Source organism: Arvicanthis niloticus, chromosome 3, assembly GCF_011762505.2.
Source record: "Arvicanthis niloticus isolate mArvNil1 chromosome 3, mArvNil1.pat.X, whole genome shotgun sequence".
In the NCBI taxonomy this organism is placed as follows: domain Eukaryota; kingdom Metazoa; phylum Chordata; class Mammalia; order Rodentia; family Muridae; genus Arvicanthis; species Arvicanthis niloticus.
Window position 1 is genome coordinate 15,537,473 of NC_047660.1, and position 7,358 is coordinate 15,544,830.

Here is a 7,358-nt window from a genome sequence, read left to right on the forward strand (position 1 = left end):
TTGTCGTTTGTTTTTATGTTATTGTTTACTATTATTTCTGTAGATGACTCTTTATATTCTAATGACTGAGAGAACATGATAGGAAAGTGGGGAGAATATGAGACAGTTTTAGGAGGGAGAACTGTAATAAAATTAAGTTGTACAAAAATATTTTCAGTAACAAAGGAATGATAATAAGAGATATGTTAGTAATAAACTGTTTACTTTGTCCAAAACATGTAGGAGATATTTCTTTCTAAAATAATTCTAAAAGATTTTGCTTTGGAGGTCTAATAATACATGGACATTTACTTCTTTTTATACTTCAATAGTTCTGAAGTTTTATAATGTCTGACATTTACCACTTTTTATATTTGGTTCTAACATTACATAAAATAGTATGTATTTTCCTTAGATAATTGTTTTTATATCTGTATAGATATCTAGGAAGGCTTATCATTTTTCTTTTTCCTCCATTAGTATGTATAGCAACATCTATCACTATGAACATCAACAAATAATGGAGAACCATTCTGTTTTATATCAGCTAAATTTCTTCATTTTCTGTGTTGTAAATATACAGTACCTTCATCAATAATGTCTTACTGCCCTTGTGGAAGGTAACCAATAGTCAAGCAAGATCATCCAGACCTGATGTAGGATGGAATCTGTAAAATGCCATTTTATCAATGATTCAAAAATATTTAACCCATTCCTGGTACTGGATGTTTTACTTGGTAACATATAATGCTGGGATATTGATTCTTTTGATGTATGTTAACACTATTTAAAGTAATTTTATATAGGCATAAAATTTAAGACTCTATTTAAGGGTATATGGTGCTTTTCTTTCTTCAAATGAAGTGATAAGATAAGAGCCATACACAAGCACTGTGTATACATGCCTAGATTTTAATCTAGCAACAAGGCTGATCTGGCAAGGGATTTTATCCAAAGGTATGATCCAGCTGGAATACACACACACCTTTACTATACACTTGTAATCTCAAGCAATGACATTTAATTGAGGGACAGAGTACAGAGCATTTGTATCTAACTAAACCTAGGCCTAGCTCTAAAAGTTTCTATCCTCTGTACAATCTAATCTTCTATACGTCCATACCTTGAAGGCTTCAGCTTCCAGCTTCCATCTGCTAACCTAGACCTAGAATGTTTCAGCCTCTGTGACATGCTACTGAAAATTTCACTCTTCCTAGATCTTTCTGAACTCTGGTGGCTGGTTAAACTCAGCTGTTCAGGCTCAGACTACTCTCCAGGAGGACTGATTCAAATTGGCTTCTCTTGCCTTCTGACTGAATTGCTCTGCTTGTAAAGACTAACTCTGTACTCAGCTAAAGTGCAATGAACTGAGCCAGTCTGAACTCTGAACTCTCCATACTTTCTCCCTGCTCTTCTGTAGCCTCTCTTTGCTGTGCAATGCTCAAGTGAGTAGGACATATCCTATCTCTGACTCATTCTGTCAAACTCTTCTCTGATTAGTAACTTTGTCTGTCCCTCAACTAGATATCATTGTTTGGGATTAAAAGTGTGTAATAAACGTGTATTTACATGGGAATCCTTGTCAGAACAGCAATGTTGGTGGACTAAAATTCCTCTATACTCTTGGATATTAATAGCTATTCAAATACCTCATCAAAAAATTTGTTATTTATTTCTCACTACATACTGTCCTGTATCTTTCTTATCCATTTCCCAATCTTTTTTAATTGCCCTATTATAATTTTCTCTTTATCAATTTCTAATATTGTATTCTTTAGTACATTCCTTGGAAGGGTCCCTCCTCCCTCATGGTCCTTTACCAGCTGCACTATCTCTGAGTGTTCCAAATAAGCCACACATATATAAAGCATAAAGATAGCTTCCACATACAGAGAAAAGTTCAAAATTTGTCCTTTTGGTTCTATGTTATCTTACTCAGAACTCAGGATAATTATTTCTAATTCACCAACTAAAGTACACCAACTAAAGAACATGCATGGGCTTGAACAAGGGATATATATATATATATATATATATATATATATATATATATATATTTACCTGCATTTCAGTCTTCATGTGGGTTGCCCAACAACTGGAGCAGGGGGGTCTGTCCCTAAAGCTGTTGCCTGTCTCTGGCATTTATCCCGCAAACTGGGTTGCCTTGTCTGGACTCACTGGAGTGACTTGCTATGCCAGGTTAGGAGGATACACATGGAGAGCCTCTACCCTCTCAGAGAAGAAAGGGCTTATGGGGGGAGGAACTGATGATGGGGACCAGGAGGAAGTGGTGTATCCCTCAGCATGTAAATAAAATTAATTAATTAATTAATTAAAAACTTATCATTGATAAACTTGGAAAGTACTATATCTATCCTATGAGGCTTTTGTACAGAGGTTCATAAACACACACACACACACACAATAGTACCTAAAAATTTGGAACTACAAATATTACATTTAAATGTATAGCAGTATTATTTTATAAATTCAAACTCTAAGAAAAATAATTATGCCCCACAGGGATAAATCAACATCCTACAAAGTGATATAGTGCTCTAACAATTTCCTCCAGTAATTCATGTGAAATTTAGCAGAAAATAAGATTCTCTTGATCTATTACATTTGGGTTCAATAATTTAAAAGCAAATAAAAGTTCTGAGAAGTATAACGATTATTCCTTTTATCCAGAATGAAACAAATGGATCAAGCAGAAAATCACAGGAGATACTTAAATGTAGTAAATGTTCCTATGTTTTCACACTTGTGTTTAATTTGAAAGACAGGTAAAATTAAATTAGTTATCAAGTCCAATTACTGAAAAGTCATTAAGGAACACTATTTAGGGTTTTGGCTTTATAAAATTGAATTAAATGCTGTTAAGCTACTTAATATTTGCCATCTGCTAAATCATTTATAGTGTCATATTAATCATTGTCTATGCTAATAGTCTGTCTCAAAGACTCTTACTTGTAACAGAATAGACGTTCCCTGGATAATGGGAAATTTTTAATTAAAGCTTAGCATTCATCTATGATCTAGTCTGCTTGAGCATCGCATATGTCCTAGTTTACTATCCAATGCTGCGGTAAAGACCATGACCAAAAACAACTCAAAGAAGAAAGGTTTGGTGTTATTTTTTTTTTTTTTTTTTTTTTTTGCTACATTATTGAGACAAGCCAAGGCATGATGATCTGGCTGGATTACAAACACACCCTTACTACACACCTTTAATCCTTATTGAGAAGGTAAGGTTAGTGAATCTCTAAAGAATGACACCCTAGACTCAAAAAGTATCCAAAGTAAAACAGTGTTTCTTCTGTAGAAATTACCTGCATGCTGGGATACCCAGTATCAAAATGAAGATCCTTTGAGGGGCTTGCAAGCCACGTTTTATGCAGGTCTAGGTGAATTCCAGGGAGGGTTAGATTGAGTGCAGACAAAATGGTAAGTCAGAAATATTTGACAGAATGAGTCAGAGATAGGATATACTCATCTTGTATGAGAACAGACAGGAAAGAGAAGCTACTGAAGAACAGTGAGAGAGAGAAAAGGATCTGTGCATGGTGTGTGGCGGGTGGCGCGTGGCGCGTGGCGCGTGGCGCGTGGCGCGTGGCGCGTGGCGGGTGGCGGGTGGCGCGTGGCGGGTGGCGGGTGGCGCGTGGCGGGTGGTGGGTGGTGTGTGTAGGGGAATTTTACTGGGACAGTTCTACAGAGATGAGTTATGCACTAGAGTCACCCAAGCCTTGAATTTGCACATGAATTCAGCTCTCACTTCATCACTTCATCTGAGGAAATAAAAGCAACATTTATGTCTGTCACTGACCATGACGGGAGAAGGAGAGCACGATATAAAGCTGATCATAAAGTAAAGAAGCTAATCAAATGAAAATAACGCAACCATGTGAGAATTTTATTGTGGAGCCCTTCCTTATTTGTTCTAACTATCCTCAGGCCCACACAATTGGATTCAGTGTGCTCAACCAACCAAGCAGAAACTAAGAAGTTCCAGCAGCCATGATCTGAAGGTACAGATGACTGCTAGAGGTAGAAACAGACTTCTGTATCATTCATGCTGTGCCAATTTGGGAGGAATACTCAGTTTAAGAGTCATAAAACACGTGTACATGAGCCCAGATTATTTTATAGAAATTATAATTTAATTGCAAATTTTCTCTTCTCTTTCCTTCATCCAAGCCCTTCTCACTCCCATTCAAATTCATAGCCTTTTTATTTATTCATTTGTCTGGGCATACACGATGACCTGTTTGGCCAGCTCAGTGGAGGGAATGGTGGTGTCTTCTGGCTTCTGCACATGGCTATCAAAACTGTAATAGTTGTTAGGACCCAGCACACCAGCTCCTTTGTTAGAATAGTCTGTCATCTTGTTGGGTGTGTTGAAGAGGGAGAATCCGGGTAACCTCAGCAAAAAGGATTTTCTCATGGGCCTTCTCAATGCTTTCTGGGATTTCTTCCCTGATAGTATCCAGCAGGATGTCAATGAGGAAGGTATAGCGTTCAGCTGGGATGTCCTCCTTGTCCAAGAACACCTCGTTGTAGATATCCTCCATAAGGGTATTTCGAGGGACACAGGGCACTTGATGTAAACATTGGTCTAGACATACTTGGCAGTCAGTCGTTTTTATTCTCTGTGGAACTCAGACATCAGGTTGTGAGATAAAGGTTGAGGACCAGGACCTGGTGCATGTAGGCTGACTCGGAAGCTGCTCTTTACAATCGAAACAGTAGCATTTGAGCCTGGCCAAATGGTGTTGTAAGGAGGAGATGTCCTTGCATAGGATGCTCCATTGGGCCCTAATCTCAGGAATGTCAAGGGCCAAAATGAGCTGCTGTTTGGTCAGTTTGGTCCCTATGGTTGGCAGGATATTGAGCTTCAGCAGAACAAATTTCAGGAGGTCCAGCTCTTCATCACATTTACTACGATTCAGGCTCTTCCGGTTCCAGTTGTCCTTGAGTTGCTTGTACATGCCTGACCACTACCTGCAGGATCTAGCCTGAGGTGGCCTCAGCCCCGAGTTCGAGATGCTCAGTTTACCATAGCTGCCCTGACCACAGTCTTTTGTGATGCAGCAAACCGGTGACCTGACTCACAGCAGCAATGCTGAGCGATGGTTGCCCCTGACTTTACAGGGGCAGACAGCAATGCAGAGTCTTGTCAACATCAATAGTGATGTGATAATTGGGTAGCAGGGAGTTTTCGTATTCCTTACGCTGGCAGTCCTGGACACTTATTCCCATGTGTTCGTTTCCCATATTTATCCAGATAGAAGCCAAGGACAAAGGTCCAAAACTTTGGCATAGAACTTATATAGTTGTCTTTGATAAAATCTAACATGCCTACTCTCAAATATTTTTTTTAGTACTTTCAGCTGATTATCTCTACCCTGTGATCAAGAGTTACCCATAATATTCCCAGAGGTCCACTTACCTACTTGCAAATGCGTGGGTCCCTTGTTCTGGCACCAGTTCTCAGAACAGGAACACAGAAATTGGGAGAAAGTTCAGGCCCCGGAGATAAGCATCAGTGTGCAAATCTGACTTATATTGTTCAGTACAAAATCTTATATACAACTTTTCAACCAATAAGAGTGTGATTACCTAATCAAGGGGCAAGGAGGATTATACACACTGTCCTGCTGAATATAATTTGCTTGCCTGTGACTCTGTAGGGAAGGGGTTTGTTTGATTGCCCAGGGGATTTCTCTGAAGATAGAAGAAGTGGCCATCATCCTGGGCTCTGGCCCGTGTTCTGTCTCACCTGTTGCCAGAAGCCATGTTAGATATGTTGCCTGTTCAGGATTCCTAGAGCAGGAGCAGGAGACCAAGGCATCTCGCTCTCCAACACATTTCTTCCGCAACTAGGTTCACTTTCACATCCCCACACTAATTGTGATTTCATGCATATATGTATATACATATATACATTCTTAAATATAACCCACTCTGTCCACTTATTACTACATGTGTGAATATTTTAAGGGCTGATTGCTTTGCACTAGAAAACCAACTGCTCCCCTGAGGGAAATCTATTTGTTCATGTAGTTATGAGTGTTACAAATTTTGTCTGTCAACAGTTGATTCCTTTGCCTTTATTCAGACATTGTTAGATATATTTTAAGAAGACCCTCTTTTTTCTGTATTCACCTCCTTCCCTTTTCCCTAGAGACTTTTGGAGGCCAGGTGATATACAGCAGAGTCATATTTAATGAAACAGCACCTGATACGTGATATGTGAAGCTGTGAGTCTAATCTAGGTTTCAGTGGGGACTACAGGAAGTTGTAAATGATAAAAGTGCAGAATGCTTTACCAAAAGATAGCAGGCATTAAGGATGTACTATATTCACAATGTAACATAAAAAGGCAGAGGTTTGGGCCGCCACAGCCTTTGAGGACTCCGTTCCAACCTGTCTCTAGACATACTAGATACTGTCAAATAGTCTATTTCATGAATGAATGTATTCTCTCCTGATATTTGGATTAATGTTGTCTAACTCTTCATACTTTTAAAGAAAACAAAAATGTTCTGGAGGCTGAATTTATTTTGGAAATTTAAGGAAGAGAAAGGATGTGTATTTACAACAGAGTCCTGTAAGGTAACAGAGATAGTGATGGAGTTGAAGCAAGACTTTCAATAATCTCAGAGAAATGTTTGACTTCATTTCCTTGAGTTGTCTTAGAAATCACTGGGAGGCTTTGTATATACATAGCTGTACTCACTCAAACAAATGAAAGATTATGCTCAAGTTTTTAATGACTTTCATTTATAATATTGACACACAAAGACAATTAGTACATTTCAGAGAGGATATTTCAGAATATGTTTCATTTTATCTAGACTTCTAATCCTCTTAAATTATTTTGTCCTGAAGTAATTACAGGATTTTTTTCTATTTAGTTTGCAAAATCAAGGAAAGTACATCATATAATTTTAAATCACATTTCAAGCTTATGAAGTAATGAAAAAAATTTTAAAGTAGTATAGTCTATTATCATTAAATTTTAATAGTCTCCATAAATTGGTTGTTATACTATATTTACTCATTAACTTCTATAGATGTTTATTTACCATGTAAAAATGTAAATATAAAAATATCTAAAAGCATCACACAATTTCCTTGACCCTTCTGGCTACTACAATCCTCTCTCATCTTCTTCAGCAATATTACTGGGCTCCACCAAATGTCTGGTTGTGGATGTCTACATCTGTTTCCATCAGTTGCTGGATGAACCCTTTCTAATGACAGTTGGGCCAGGCACCAGTCTATGAGTATAGCAGAATATCATTAGGAATCACTTCATTGACATTTTTTTTCTGGTTGAGTTTGGTTCTATCCTAGGTCTTTGGGCTATTAAGCCT

The 7,358-nt window shown here is 38.0% G+C and overlaps 1 pseudogene; it reads right to left on the bottom strand.

Moving 5' to 3' along the window:
• Positions 1–4,213: 4,213 nt before the first annotated feature.
• LOC117705150 (26S proteasome non-ATPase regulatory subunit 8 pseudogene) lies at positions 4,214–4,967 on the bottom strand (annotated as a pseudogene).
• Positions 4,968–7,358: the final 2,391 nt, after the last annotated feature.